The sequence below is a fragment of the Adiantum capillus-veneris genome, chromosome 27 (assembly GCF_014529385.1).
Source record: "Adiantum capillus-veneris isolate H3 chromosome 27, ASM1452938v2, whole genome shotgun sequence".
NCBI lineage: Eukaryota > Viridiplantae > Streptophyta > Polypodiopsida > Polypodiales > Pteridaceae > Adiantum > Adiantum capillus-veneris.
The window spans coordinates 36,959,366-36,975,910 of NC_140957.1; positions in this window are offsets into that span (position 1 = coordinate 36,959,366).

The following is a 16,545-nucleotide window of genomic DNA, read 5'->3' on the forward strand; positions in this document are numbered from 1 at the left end:
ACCTACTCTGATAGCATGGATGGTTCTGGGTAGAGGTCAATCCCTTGTCCAATTTACTATCCCTTGTGTTATAAAGGTTTTAGCCCAAGGTGGTTTGTAGGTCCACCACCTGTACAAGCTAGACGTACTGAAAGAAGCTATCTCTATTGTTTGAAGGTCATGTCCAAGTTAGATGTATTGAAAGCAGTTCTGTATTATTTGAAGGTCAATGTGTGAATGGAGTGTCTACTATGTTTACTACTAGGGATGGTTTGGGGCAGAGGTCCACCACTCGTCCAACCTACTAACCATTGTGTTATGCAGGTTTTTGCTCAAGGTTGTTTGAAGGTCCACCACGTGTACAAGCTAGCTCTTTTTAAAGAAGCTATCTCTATTGTTTGAAGATCAATGTGTGCATAGAGTGTAGCTACTATGTTTACTACCATGGATGGTTTGGAGTATAGGTCCATCACTTGTCCAACCTACTAACCATTGTGTTATGGAGGTTTTAGCCCAAGGTGGTTTGAAGATCCACCACCTATCCAAGCTATCTCTATTGAATAGTTCTATCTCTACTCTGATAGCGTGGATGGTTTGGGGTAGAGGTTCAACCCACTATCCATTGTGTTATCGAGGTTTTAGACCAAGGTGGTTTGAAGGTCCACCACCTGTCAAAGCTAGATCTATTAAAAAAATCTATCTCTATTGTTTGAAGGTCCATTTGTGAATGGAGTGTAGCTACTATGTTTAATACCATGGATAGTTTGGGGTAGAGGTGTCCAACATAGTTACCATTGTGTTATGGAGGTTTTAGCACAAGATTGTTTGAAGGTCCACGATCTGGCCAAGCTAGCTCTATTAAAAGAAGCTATCTCTATTGTTTGAAGATCAATGTGTGAATGAAGTGTAGCTACTATGGTTAGTACCATGTATGGTTTGGGGTAGAGGTCCACCACTTGTCCAACCTACTAACCATTGTGTGATGAAGATTTTAACCCAAGGTGGTTTGAAGGTCCACCACCTGTCCAGCCTAGCTCTATCAGATCTCTACTATGATAGCATGGATGGTTTCAGGTAGAGGTCCAACACTTATCCAACCTACAATGCATTGTGTTATGGAGGTCTTAGCCCTAGGTGATTTGAAGGTCCACCACCTGTCCAAGCTAGCTCTATTGAATAGTCCTATCACTATTGTTTGAAGGTCAATGTGTGAATGGGGTGTAGCTACTATGTTTACTACTAGGGATGGTATGAGCAGAGGTCCACCACTTGTCCAACCAACTAACCATTGTGTTATGGAGATTTTAGCCCAAGGTGGTTTTAAGGTCCATCACTTGTCCAAGCTAGCTCTATTGAATATTCCTATCTCTACTGTGATAGCATGGATGGTTTCAGGTAGAGGTCCAATGCTTGTCCAACCTACTATCTATTGTGTTATGGAGGTTTTAGCCCAAGGTGGTTTGAAGGGCCACCACCTGTCCAAGTTAGCTCTATTCAATAGTTCTATCTCTATTGTTTGAAGGTCAATGTGTAAATGTAGTGTAGCTACTATGTTTACTGCCATGGATGGTACGGGGAAGAGGTCCACCACTTGTCCAACCTACTATCCCTTGTGTTATAAAGGTTATAACCCAAGTTGGTTTGAAGGTACACCACTTGTCCAAGCTTTCTTTATTGAAAGAAGCTATCTCTATTATTAGTATTTGGATCGTGCTAGCTATGGTGGATGAAAGAGAAACATGGTGCAAGTGTGTGAGTTCGTGTAAGCAAGCTTACCACTCAAGTGAATTAGGTTCCAAGATAGGATTAACTTGGACTCATAAACACAATCTTGAGTATTGACTTAGCTTAGGACAAAGCTCACACTTTACAATCCCCCCCTTGAGGTTTGGACTAAGACAAGATACTGAAGAGGCATGATCCACACAGGCTAACAAAATCCACACAGGATGGTGATATCCACACAAGAAAGTAAAGTCCAAAAAGGATGGTGATATCCACACAGGATGGTAAAAAATCCACACAAGAACAATCCACAAAGGATGGTGATGTCCACAGAGGATGATAAACTGGTATCCACACAGGAAAAAGTCCTCCACTACAAGTAGAGAGTTTGCATCTTCAAAATGGGTCTTCTCAAAAGCTACCTTCGTCTTTGTCCTTTTTTTCTTCTACTATGTGAGCTGATTCTCTGTCAGGTCTCTTGCCTTCATTTTTTCTACTGTTGCTTCTACTGTTGCTTCTTTCTCCACTGCTACTGCCTCCACTTGAGTAGCACCGAGAAGGAGGGTGTCCTTTCCTACCACATTTGTTGCAAGGTTTGTTTGTGTAGCAATCTTTCGCTACGTGTCCCATTCTTCCACATTCATAACACTTTCTTCCGTTTGTTGATGTTGATGGTGAATATCTTCCCCTTGAAGATGTTGCGATGAAAACTCCTCCTGATGGGGTGAGTGAACCTCTTTGCTTTCTTTCTTCTGCTTGGACTGAGTTGATTACATCTTGAAATGGTGGTGCCGGTTCTTTTTCTTCAAGAATTGTGACTAAGTGGTCATAAGAAGGTGGAAGTGCACTTAAAAGTATAGCCACTTTGTCATCTTCTGGTACTTCAACTTGGATGTAAGTGAGCTGCGTGACAATGGTCTTAAGCCTATTCACTAGGCTAGAAATGTCCTCCCCTTGAAGCATAGTAACTTTGTAAAGCTGTCTTTTAAGACTAACTTTGCTTCTTTTGGCTCGAGCTCCAAAATTACTTTCTAGGACATGCCAGGCTTCATGTGCATGCTTACATTCATCTATGAAATGCACATAGTTATCATGCAAAGAAGTGATGATAATTCCCAATGCTTGTTCGTCTTTGGCCAAATTTTGTGCACTTGCTATGAGTGTAGATGCCCTAGTGTGCACTCCATCGGGTTCGGCTTGTTGCTCGAGGGCAGTGCTAATGACAGACCATAAACATTTTTTCATAAGGTAGCCTCTTAACTTCGTTTGCCAAGTGTGAAATCCCTCCTCATTGAATTTCTCTATTCCCTTGTCCCCCATTTGTACCAATAGAGGGGTCTTAGCTTAGGAGACTCTCCTAGCCAGTGTCTTCCTCTTTACACGGTGCACAATTGATGATAGAAAAATTTAATTTGCAAAATTGTGCTTGGTTGCAATAATTTTAAGGGTTCATTGTAAGAGAGAGAGAGAGAGAGAGAGAGAGAGAGAGAGAGAGAGATCCCCCTTTTAGTGAAGCTCCTCTTCACCATCGCGTCGGTGAAGCCCCTCTTCACAGGGAGGTAATGCTCCTTTGGATGCTTGGTGATGCTTTGAAGAATTTTGATGAAGCCTTCTGAAATTCGCCTTTGGTTGCTTTATTTCTTCCACTCGGAGTTCTTTGATGCCTTTGAGGCCTTGAAAGTTTGCGATTGCGTTGCTGCAGTTTGGTGGGAGCAAGGCCTTGAGGCCCATGGGAACTCTTGGAAGCTTGAGGCCCTTGAGGCTCTTGGGGGTTTGCCTTGGAGCAGCAGGATGTGGGAAAGGGGTCTTAGAAAGCCCTAGGGAATTAGCGTGGGAATCGGTGCTCAGGGCAAGTGGACAAGGCAAGCCTTTTCGGGCACGTCGGGCAGGCCGGGCAAGGCAGGAGGGCACCTTTCTGAGCAGGCGGGGGCAGGCGGGGACAGGATCTCCGGGCAGAGGGAAGAAGCGCGGGCAGAGAGGTAGCGCGTCGATCAATGAGCAGCGCCGAACTCTGCGTGTGAATAACCTCCAGCGAACCCGCCAGCGCTGAAAAAAGGCAATTTAAATTCACTTTTCTGATCCGCCAGTGGGCGCCCAAGTGTGTGGCCTTTTTCCTCTTAAAGAAAGTCAAAGGCCCCCAAAAACAGGCGGTTCCCACCACGTGGGCTCACAGAGGGGGTGTGAAAAAAGTTGATGAGCATTAAAGGAGTCAAAACACACACACACACACGCAAATTTTTGGGTTGTTGATTTTGCTGTTGTTGTAGACACACAAATGCGCAGAGGACAAATAAAAATGGCTCACGAAGAAATGCCAAATTTAATCAAACCATTGTTTGATAAATTTTGGGACGATTTAAGCATGCACATGCTTGTTGGAAAGCTCTCGAGACGGGCTACGCGCACACACCAATTACAAATGCCAGTTTTGCTAAAATAAGGAGCAGCTATTGTATGCAAAATGCAAGTTCTTGACAAAAGATTAATGCACTCTTATGCTAATTAAGATTCCAATTAGCTAGTGAGTAGTAGTTCATAGGAATCAAACCCATGAGCTAAAGTTCCCCCATTGAAGTAGGGGAATATCAGAAACCATGGCAACGTTACAGAGTGGGCAATACTCCTCACAATCCCTCTATGGTTGAGATCTACCGCACTTTTTGATGCAAAGCTTTTCCACTGATGCTTGGCTTGTCCTTTGAACTCCTTTGCACAATAAGTATTCCTTGTAGGAAGGAAACTGATCCCTTTGATTTGAACTTGCCACCATGTGCCATAAGCCCCTGACCCAAGTTTCTTGATCTTCTTAATGGACTTATTTGGAATGCCCAGAGTCATACTACATTCAGAATTGTATATACTGCTCTCCAGGTGACTGGCAGAAGCAGTAGAACCCGATGTTCCCTCAATGGCATCCTCCTCAATAAACGGTTCTCCAACTTGGCTGCTCCCCATAACTCTGGTGATAGCCATTTGCATTTTATTGCTTAGGCCAAACTATGTGTCTATGTGGGATGCTCGCCTTGACCTCTCCTTTTCAGCTCTCCATCTTGTGTTCCAATGCTCTAGCTTACCCTTGTCTACTTCTTGAGGGCATTCCTATTTCAAATCAGAGGCCACCTTGGGCAAATTTCCCACCCAACTTCTCAGTAATGAGATTATTGATTCGGTTGTTTTGTCTGGATATAACAACAACATTTTGCGGGCAATCTCACTGTATAATGATTGCAATCTAGACTCATCTACAACAATCTGCGCTATATCGTCGGGATCTAGTGCACTGACAATTGTAATCAACAATTGTCTAATTTGCTTTTTGAACTCTATCATTGAAGTAGCAGAAGGATCCATTTTGCCTACAATGGTATTATTGCAAACAACACATTGTGAAATATAACTATGTGCCACTGCATTTGGATCTTTTCTACGTGAAAGAAAAAGTGCAGTATAGACCATAGATCTCGTACTCTTTTGCAGTGACACACCTAATCGCAGTTGCAACCATGTGCCAATGCCTCACCGTACAACAACTTACAAACAGATGCTCTTGTCATTCTAGCAGCAACACACCTAGTCGCAATTGCAACCATGTGCCAGTGCATCCACGCACGGTGACTTCTTTCAAACAGATGCTCCTGTCATTCTAGCAGCAACACACCTAGTCGCAATTGCAACCATGTGCCGAAGCATGAATGACTGGGAGCAACATAAAACATAGTCACCCTATGCTTTTGCAATGACACACCTAGCCGCAATTGCAACCATATGCCAGTGCATCCACGTACGATGATTTGATCAAAGAAATTTTATACCTTTAAGTTTTAACGCAAAAAACTCAAAAAAACATCAATAAAATAAGGAAGGGATTAAAAAATTACTGCTACACTGCTTTGAGAATGTGGAAAACTGCCAGAAAGTTTGGTGAAGAAGACTTTTCAATGTACCTCTTTTGTGAAAAAGACAAGCACCGGCGTCGCCTTTATATAGCCACGGCGGGCCCAGTGGGGAAATTGCTTTACTCGACGGGCCCGGAGGTCCAACTAATTATCCCGGTGGGCCTCGAGCCGGTCTCCAGGTCTCCTTGGAGGTCAAAAAAGATGAATGTCAATTAACATAATATTTGTTATTTTGCATTTCTATTGTTATTAACCTGAAATTATAGTGTGATCACGTCATTTTGAAATCCCTGCATTTCTTGAGACAATGTGTCCTAAGATTCGTCCTTGCTTAACCATAAATACACACTTTTCCGGGTTAAGACAGATTCGATATGTCCTGCACTTTTCAAAGACCTTTTGCAAATGGTCCATATGTTCCTCTCGCAGAAGAGAGTGTACACACAGGTCATCCATGTAAATTTCTAAAAATATTCTTAGGTATTCCTTGAATGCGTGAGTCATTAACCTCTGGAAAGTGGCTGGTGCATTAGTTAAGCCAAATGTCATAACTCGATACGCATAAATCCCCCATTCTGTGGCAAACGCTATTTTGTGTTGATCCTCCCTTGCTATTGCCAGTTGGTTGTATCCTGAAAACCCATCCAGAAAGATATAAGCCCGTTTCCCGGCCACTCACTCAAGTACATGTTCTGTAATTGGCAAGGGATAATTATCCCTTATGGTTGCTGCATTCACCTTCTTGAGGTTTACACACACTCGCAGTTTTCCATTCTTTTTGGGAACTACCACAATGGGTGACACCCAATCTGTATGTTCGATTTCATAGTAGATGAATTCATCTTCCATTAGTTTATCAATCTCTTCTTTGATTTGTTTAGCAAATGTGTCATTATATGTATAAGGACGTTGTTTGCTAGGTTTTTCATCCGACTTTAAAGGAATTGTATGTTGGCATATCAATGGATCAACTCCTTTGAGGTCTTTATAGGACCAAGCGAACACATCTTTATACTTCTTGAGAAGTTGTGTTAGCTGTGCTTCCTCCTCAGGCTCTAAATCGTTAGCTATATAGACTGGCTGAGGCTTTTCACCTGGTTCTGCGAGGTCTATCTTTTTTGCCTTTTCAGGCCCATCGTAGGATTCTTGGTTGGTTCTTTCCCTGACTGGTGGTGTCATGATGATTGTTCTGTCCTGGATAGTAAATTTCCGATAGTGTGATGGTACATTCATGTTCCCCATTTCTGACTCCCCTTTACCATCACTATCTTCTTCCGTAGTCCATATCTCTCTCAAAGACCGTTCAGTTCTTGGTATTTCTGTTTACGCTCCAGTTTGGTCCACTCTTGCTCCTTTGTTATTTCTTTTTTTGAATTTTGAGATTTTTGTGATTTTTCTTTAGGTTTTAGCTTTTTGTACCTGTTTTAATTCCTCTCGCGTTCGTTCTATTCGATTTTCTTTTACACAATCCTCTGCTCTTACAAGCATCAAATAGTGAGTTTTACCTTTTATCCTGGGCATCAGGTTCTCTCTCGCTTTGTTTCCTACTCGTTTCCTCCTATAGCGTTCTTGGCGTCTAGGATGTTGATTAGCAAAATCATAAAACTTGATATTCTCGGCTTCATTTCCACGCTCACTTGAGGTGTCTGAACACTCATTATCTGCATCATCATTTACTTCCAAATGTGCAGAGGAATTGTAAAACTCTTCTTGTTCCGGTGGTTCTACCGTCTCCTTTTCTGATATAACGCTTACCATGTAATAGGGTAACACATCATAGCCATCCTTATCGCAAAATTTTGTTGGGCTGTCGGTAATGGTACAGATATCCAATGTTGCCAGTATGTGTTCCCATTCTAGAGGTTCCAAGGCATCTTCAGGGAAAGGTTCCGGAATATACTCCTTGTCCTCAATTGCTCTTTCTAAGATGCATTCCTCTCTTCTTAAGCTTCCACAATGTGAAGCTCCGCACGTCCATAGCTCTTTTGGTTGCCCTAACCATGCTGGTAGTTCTAATCCTGCTACTGTAGCTGAATCAAACTCTTCCACCGGTGTTTGGTTCACATCCTTGTAACTATGGTCTTTCAGGTGTATTTTAGTTGTCGTTTCGTCATGTCTGAGGTATATGTGGTCATAACCCCAATCTTGGACCATCTTCAATTATCGCATGAATGGTCGTCCCAAGATTATCTCATAATTGTTCTTTTTGTCGAAATCGACTATTGCAAATGTATGCTCATACTCGATTCCTCAGGAAGTGACAATCACTTTTTCTACGAGTCCCAACGGCTTCTCCATGAACCCATCTGCCAATTACAGTTTCATTCTGGTAGCTCTCAAAGCTGGTTTTCCCCATTTTTCCAGATTTCTTTAGTGGCGATAGCAACTCCCGCTCCACTGTCAAGAATATCTTTGGAAACTACTCCTTGGAATTCTACTGGTAGCGTAGTGTTTCCGTCTTCTCCCTCGCAATATTCTCCAACCTTATTCAATGGTACTGGCCTAGTGTTTAGTTGGGGTCTATCCAACTCTCTGATTCCTTCTTGTAGCTTCAAGGTGGGATCTTTCACTCCAAATTTTTCTAGGCATTTTCCTACTGTGGTCCACATGTTTGGCCTTAACCTTAGGAGTTCTGCTAACGTGATTGTGCATGCCACCGGAGTGGATAACAACTCAATCAATCCTTGAGAATCCATTACCTTGTTAGAAGAGAGTCTTTGAGATGGGATTGCTCTCACTTCCGACTTAGCTTCGTGCTCTCCTAGGTAAGAGGGTAAAGTTCTCAAAGAGTCTGGTTGGTTGTGCCCCGAACTAATTGATCCTTGATCTCCTCCCCCTTGTGAATGCATCTCAAAGTTCATTTGCGACGTTGCCTCAAATTCTTCAATAGGAGGTAAGATCGATTCTTTTCTTTTCTCGCGCTATTCAGGTGGTTACTCATCCTATTAGCCTCGTTGGCCTCACAGATTTTCTTCCATAGATCATCTAGACCTTTACAGTCCTTACCCATTTCTGCCAATATTTTAGGCTGGAACCCGTCACTTGCCCCATCGGTGGTATTTGGCACTATGATAGGCTCTCCTCTGGACTCATAGTCATTAGTGAGTCTTTCCTTTGTTTCCTCATGTTTCTCTAATTTTGGTTGGATAGGGGTTGGAGCTGGTGCTTCATGACAATTTTTTGGTTTACCCAGCGGGTCTTCCATCAATGATTGAGCCGTCTCAATCATCTTTTTATACATATCCAACCTCTGTTTTTCTATTTCAACATATGGATAAATCATCCACCTTTGCTCCTGGGTTTGGTTCTTTTTAAGTCGAGCTTCATAAGCTTTTAGAAGTGCATCCAACTGCTCGTTTACCTTGTCTGCCAGTACAGATCCTCCTGATCCTGCACTTTTGGGCTCTGCTATTTCCTTGGGTGCTATGACTACTGTGGTGTGTGAGCTTAAGCTAGCTAGATCCTCTAACCGCTCCAATCTGTTCTTTGTATGTTTCAACCCCTCGGATAGGGTTGTTTGCTCTCGTTCCTTCCTGACCTTCCTACGCCTTTCTAGCTTTCCAAGTTCTTCTCTGATTTTTCGTTTCTGAACTTTGGGCATCGGTTTTTGGTTCTTCAACTATGGGTTCGTTCGTCCTTCTTTGGGCTTGGGCCCATGTTACCGCCTGAATAGGTGTGATTGTTTCATTTTCTGATCCTCCACTGGAAGGTACTGTTTCTAACATGTTCAAGGTGGTTTTTGCTCCTTTGTTCGGGTTTTTAGGAAAATCGGGAATCAAATGAGTAATTTCACATTCTGGGCAATACGCATTGACTCTAATGATTTCATCATGAGGACAGTCTCTCAGCCAACGGTCTCCACCACACTTGTAACAGGATCCCTTGGGTTGTTGAGGTGCTCTTTGAGCCCCTCTTTGTTGGTAAGCATGTCTCTGTCCGCCCATGCCTGCATTGGCTATGAACATCAGTGTTCGTTCATCTAGGCTATATCTTCCTTCTCCTGCGGCCTATGCAGCAGCTGGTGGTCCTTGATTCCCTATCATGCTCCATGGTTCTGGCGTCGAGGGTTCTTCTAGTGGATAATAGACAGGGTTTGCCGCATATCCATTGGGATCTTCATAATACGCATGCATAGGCACCAAAGCCTTTTCCTCTGATTCAGTCACTGCTGGTGTGTATCTTATACCAACTGGTCGTAATCCTGGTAGGGGTGGTTGTTGCCCCAACACCGGTTGTGGTCTTTCTACACCTACAGGTCCTGGTAAGTTGCCTGCTTGATATCTAGGCATCGGTGGAACTTGAGGGGAAGCTACTGGAGCTTGGGGAGCGTAAGGTCTCTCTCTCACATATCCCTTGTTATAATAACATTCCTCGGTCCCATGGTTTGTCCATTTTTGTTCAATAGCACACCACTTGGGCTGTTTAGCCTGGGGTTTGGTGTACAAGTTGATCTTTTTTAGCACTTCATCTACAATGTGCTCCTGGTTTACCGCTACTTCTTCTTTCGGTGCAGTCTTGGAAGACTTGCTTCCACTTTGCTGTGAAGACGAATCGTCATCGAGGTCCTTGAACTCCCCTTCTTTGTAGACCGCACAATTGTCCACAAGGTACAGAGCCTCCTTGGTCAACTCATTCAACGTTGTGCTTCTTTTTATATGTAAGTCTTTCTGGAGATCTGCATTCCTTAGTCCTTGGATGAATATCATCATAAGTATGGACTGAGTTCGCAGTTCCTCAACAGGACAGAACTTAACATATCTTTTTAGTCTTAGGACTGCCTTTCGTACAGATTCTCCATCTTTCTGTTTGAATTTATGGATTTGCGAGACAGTATTATGAGCTATTCCTCTTTGAGAGAATTCCTCAATAAACTCGTCAAACACTTCCTCCATCGACTCAAAGTCTCTACGCTCTACAGATTCAAACCAAGTGGCAGCATCATCCTCTAGGGTTAGTCCAAACCCTGCAAATTGGGTGGGAAAATCTAACACCTCTTCGGCTCTAATTACACGCACAAAGGCTGCTACATGATCTCTTGGGTCTCTGCTTCCTGTGTATTTCTTGTTTACCCATTTTTGCACTTGAGAAGGTCTAATTCTGCGATGGTCTACAAACCTCATCATTGGATCACCCCGTACCAGTCGATACACCTCCTCAGGCCTTCTGTAATAGGCTGGTTCCTCTCCCAATGGTGCTCCTAAGCCATAATTTCTAACGGCTCTCACTGGAGGTGGTTCTTCTCTGCGAACTCGTTCTATAGGTGGTCCTCCAGGCTCTATTGACCCTTGTGTCTTTGGCTTACTCTCTGCTTGTTGATACCTTGAATAGAGTGGTGGTTCTTGCAAATCCCTAAGCCCTCGTGCGGCTTGATAACCATCTCGGTTCTGGTCTGGTTCCATTGTTGCACTCTGTCGAAGCCATGCCTGCAATGATGGTTGGTTTGCTGGTTGGTCTTGGTTGTTGAATGCTTACGGTCGGGTGGAATGTGAGGTAGTTTCATACTCATCTGAAAAAGGATTCGTTGACTTTCTTGGGGTGTGGGCGGCTCTTGGCACTTCCTCAAGGGCATATGCTGATGCTCCTGGACCTGTTGCTCTCTCTACTTCCTCTAGGAGAATACGTTGGTATTCTGGCCCGTATCTATCAACAAAAACTATGCCCTTCCCCGTAGCAGTTTCATAAGAGAATAAGTAAAGAACCTTGTCTTTGCTTAGTTCGTTTACGTATGGTTCTTTGCTGCGAAATTAAGAGACTATACCCTCGCTTTCATGTTTGTAGATTCCCACATTCTCGTTATAAGTTGGAACCCTGGTTGTTTTCTTATCATACATAAAAATAGCTCCGGGTCAATCAATGTTTGTTGGTGGTTCTTGAGTTTCTGAAACCATTTTCCCTTTAGCCACATTATCTCCATTTCTGTTGTAATCTTTAGAGTTACTAACTATTAAATAGTGGTTCCCCTTTTCGTCTCAGAATCTATCTCCATCATCATACACTCGGATTATCTCCAATCTTTGAGCTGGCCTCTCTTCGATACAAATGCACTTGCGGCCTCGATAGTCAGAATAGACTAGGGCTCCTCTCGAGTTTGTTCCCTCTAAGAAGATCACCGTGGGCCTGGAATCATTCAAAGGATTTTGGGAGGTGTTTCCTCCTCGCATAAGTCCATCATAGGTGAAACCTCCTGCCTATTGACTACCCATCATGAAGAAAGATTTTTCTGACGAAGTGTCAGTATCACTACCTTCCTCAATAATCGGTGCTAGCGGATCTAGCCTTGCCTGAGTTACACTCTCTTTGGTGGACACTAAGCTACTTTGGTCACCTGCCACTTTCTGGTCTCTAACAATGTATCTTCCTGATCTTAAATTCATTAAACTTATCAATGCAATTTATCACAAATTCAACCACTCACCTGGAAATGGGTCAGTTTCTGCACAACTTCTTGCTTTGTTGCTGAATATACATGTACACAAGCGTTTTAATTTCGGCAATCGAATCAAAGCATTTATCTGCTAGAGGTTATCTTAGTAATGATTGGTATAACTGGAGAGTTAATCTCAACCACTACTGTATTTTATACACTGCTAATGTTCTGAATTAGGTTTGCTAATCTGAAACAGTACTTCCCTCAGATGTTGGTCAATTTACGCGAAAAAGTCTGTATTCAGTCTTTGCTTCGTCAAATGGGCAAATAAGGTCCAAATTCACTTCTAAAAGAAGTTCTAGAACCCTTAAGCCAAATGGAACCTCACTGTCTATGCCAGGTCAAATTTTCTTTGCAGTATGCCCCAATAGACATCCTACGCGTAGGATGTCTCCTGCTGTGTTTTGCCTGGATTTTTGCACTGTTGTTTCCTCTTGTTGTGCTAAGCTTACAGATACTTTTGCTTTTTGATTTGGACACCTATTAGCTGGTCAAAGAGTTAGAAATCTGTTCCGAGAGCCTGTTGATGGTAGTGATCAGTCTAATCAACTCCAAATTGGACCAAAATTGACTAGGAGGCTTGCCTTAGGCTATATAACACCTTACTATGCTCAAAGTCAAAGTCTGGCTTCAATTTCTTGCATTAGACATCCTACGCGTAGGATGTCTTTTTCATCAGAATTGCTTCAAACTCAAAACCCAGGCTCCCCTTGAGTTGCTGATCACTTTGGTATACTCAGAATTCAATTTGGAGTCCAAAATCACTCAGAAGACATACTACGCGTAGGATGTCTTTTTGGCCTGTTTGATCCTAGATTTGTCCCACAGCTTCCCTTTGATGTCAGTAACCCAGTGGTATGCTTAGATTTTGTTTTCGATGTCAAAAGTCCCAAATTTCAGCTGTTTTTGCTAGTCAAAAGTGCTAAAATCCGCTTTGAACCCAATTTTCTTACCCAAATGAGGTGAAACCCCTTTCAGTCACTCAATATATCATGCAAGACATGCTCATGCAACCATCTTATGGTTTTGGTCCCAAAATAATGTTTTGGCACTATTTGGGTAGGATCTCTGGCAATTTTAGTCTATCTGGCCTTATCCTGTCAAGATATGGCCAAATTTCCACTTTCCAGTTGAAATTAGGGTAAACCCTACCTCCTGAACACACTGGTCAACTCAAAATCCCAAAATTCCTCCTAGATGGGCCTGTAGACATCCTACGCGTAGGATGTCTCCTGGCTTAAAATTAAAGTTTTTTTTGGCAGGAATGCTCCCTATGCTCTGTAGATCTATCAGAAACACTCACAATAACTTTTGGACTTCAATTAGGATTTCAAACACACTTTTGCGTCTTTTTGTGTCTTTTACAAACTTGTAATGATTCTACCAAGAAAGTGTACATGCATGAAATGCTCTAGATCTTGAATCATGATGTCCTACTTACTCTACTCCTACCTATCATGTGAAATGGTGATAATGGTGTTTTTGGTTGCTTTTTGGCCTCTCCGGACTCTCAAGCTCTCCTCTCACCGCTTCTACCACTCCAACTCCTACTCTAGAACTCGACTACTACCTAAAACTACCTAAGTCAACCTCATCTACCTAAGTCAAAGGATCTAAGCCAGACACACACTTCCTAGACTCCCTCTAAGACCTAGAGAGTCCTCCACCCTCTGACCCTATCTAAATGTAAAGCGAGACTCTTGGCAAGCCAAAAATCCCAATCCTCAAGGATTAGTCTCGGTCACCTACCTAAGGTTTTTGTCCCCGGAAGCGGTGCCAATGTTGGATGGATACGCCGCGACGGACGTCAGCACAGCAAGAACTCACCTAACATGTAATGTCAGCTAAGGACGAAGCTCGACCCGCAGGCATGTGGAAGCAAGCATAAGGTGTCAACCTACACTTGACCAACTCCTAACTAATTCCTACAGAGGTCTCTACCAATTGTCTAAGTCACAGCCTTCAAGAGTGCAAAAGAGGAAACTTCCTACAACTCTCCCTAGAGCCGAACACCCATCAAACAATCTCGAAACACCATAGAACTTGAAGGAGACCCTACTAATACCAATAGGTGGCTCTCCATAAGGTCTATGAACAAAAATCTTGACCCAAAACACCTGGTGCAGAAACACGTAGGATGTCTGGCCGAAATCTGCAGGTCTTCGTTTCCAAAATCTAAAGTGCCTTATGTGTAGTTCTACTCAATGTGAACGCGTGGATATGCTGCAATGCAAAATCGGACAATGTATGCTCACCCAAACAACCGATGAAGCTCGTAGAAGGAGCTCACAAATCCAGACCGTACGCGCGCAATGTTGGTATCGGCACGTAGCTCTAGTTGGGGGCAACACGCTGCACTTCTCCGCACTCGATTCCAACCTCCGGAGCACACGTAGCGTCAAGATGAAGCTCACATTCTCTCTCTCTCATACACAGTACGCTCACTCACAGACTTCAAAACTTATTTAAAATGACAAAAGGTTTTTCATTAAGGTCAAAAAGTGGTATATATACCTTACAATTTCTCAAACCCTAAAGTTCCAAAATCAACCATCTACTCAATCTAACTATCAAAACTGGGATACAATCTGGAAACTTCTGTAAGTCCCAATAATTACAAGGTGAAAAATCAGGTTTTCCTCAATGAATGAATAATTACAAAAAATAATAGTCCTCCGAGTAGTTAGATGCCGTGGGGTGTGTCCAGCTTCTAACATTGTTGCAACTTGACAATTGTGGTTCAAAAAATAAGAATCGATATGTGTTTTCATACCTATCATTGTTGGTTGCACGAGGAGTCTTTGACACTGTACAACTTGGATTTCTTATGGTTGGTCACACTCATGAAGACATTGATGCATTGTTCAATCGCTTTTCTGAGAAGCTTAGAAAACAAGCCATTTTTACATTTCCACATTTGATGAAGATCTTCAGTGAGTGTGTTAGCATGCATCCAGCACCTTTTCTCCTACAAAAGGTGGCAGACTTTAAAGGATTTGTAAAGGGGTTCTTACATGATGGAGCAGATAGCTTAGTGGGTCATTCAAAGCCATTGCAATTTAGGTTCTATATGAGTGATGGAATACCTTTGATGCAGTACAAAGTGCACCCTAAAAATGTGGATTGGTTACCCGAAAATGGTATAGAGTTATGGAAGAGAAATGACCAAGGAGGAGCCAAGCTTCCTGAAGGTGTTCCAAAAGTATTACCACCCTTTGAGTATGTTAAAGATAGTGAGAAAGTTATGGAAGGAATAAATAAGTATGTTAGTTGGTGGAAAGATCACTTGCAAGAGAAATGAGATGAAAGTGAGTATGCTAGGTGGATCGACCCAGTTCTTATGTACTAGGAGAATCTCATGCAAGCTATGCAAAACCCTGGACAAAGTGAAAACACTTTATTTGATGACTTTTGGCCAAGGAGTATGCGTGAACAAGATCATCCTCTTGAAGTTCCATTGGAAGATGGTCTAGATGAAGCACTTGACATAATAGAGGGACACTATTGTGGTCCAATGCGCAACAAACCTGCTGAGGAGTTCAACCCAACTCTTGATGTGGCAAAGGGAGACTTTTTACTTGTGCAACCTTGTGATGAAAATTACCCAATTTGGTTAGGAGTGGCAGCAACACATATTGATCAGAACAATGACTCGACAACCTATCTTCAGGTGAAGATACAATACTAGGCACCAATTTCAAAGAAGAAGAATGCAAGTGATGTGGAGGTTTACAAGGATTATTGGAACAAGTATTGGAGAGAGAACATCAATGATCCTCAACGTTGGGAAGACACTTGCTGCATCATTTGGGCATGGAAGCCCAAGGGTGGACGAATTCCTGAAAAAATCAAGATTCCAAAGGCAATAATCCTCAAGGCCAAAGAGAGTCAATTGAAACTTGATGAACATGAGGCACCATCAAATGTCAATGCAAATGAAGAGGAATGATCACTTAGCATTCGCCTTTCAACTTTGTAATCTTCTAGCAATAGGTCCAATTAGTCCACCCATAGCTATGGTCATTATCAACATTGATAATGGCATCCCACCTTTGTAATCTGCAAGAAATCTTATTCAATATGAATGGTGTTTTTTTTCACATTAGTCACCCAAGTTTTTCTTGCAACTTACATATTAATTGTTTTATCAAATGAAGCATGTGTGGGAAGAAAATTTTGGGTGCATGAGCATGTGTGTGTGTGTGTGTGTGTGTGTGTGTGTGTGTGTGTGTGTGTGTGTGTGTGTGTGTGTGTGTGTGTGTGTGTGTGTGTGTGTGTGTGTGTGTATTTGTAAACTAACATGTGCAAAAACACTCTAGTGTATAGTATGGTTGTTGAAAATGGACCATATTGGATCTTGCAGACTCATAAGCATCCACTAAACATTGTATCTCAGTTTTCATATGTGCAACAACCTAGTACAATACAACCTTACCTCAAGTCCATGAGACACAAAGAATCGAGCATCACGCGAGGAGGGAGTCAAAAAAGAGGTGTAAGAAGCAGCAGGAGAGATGA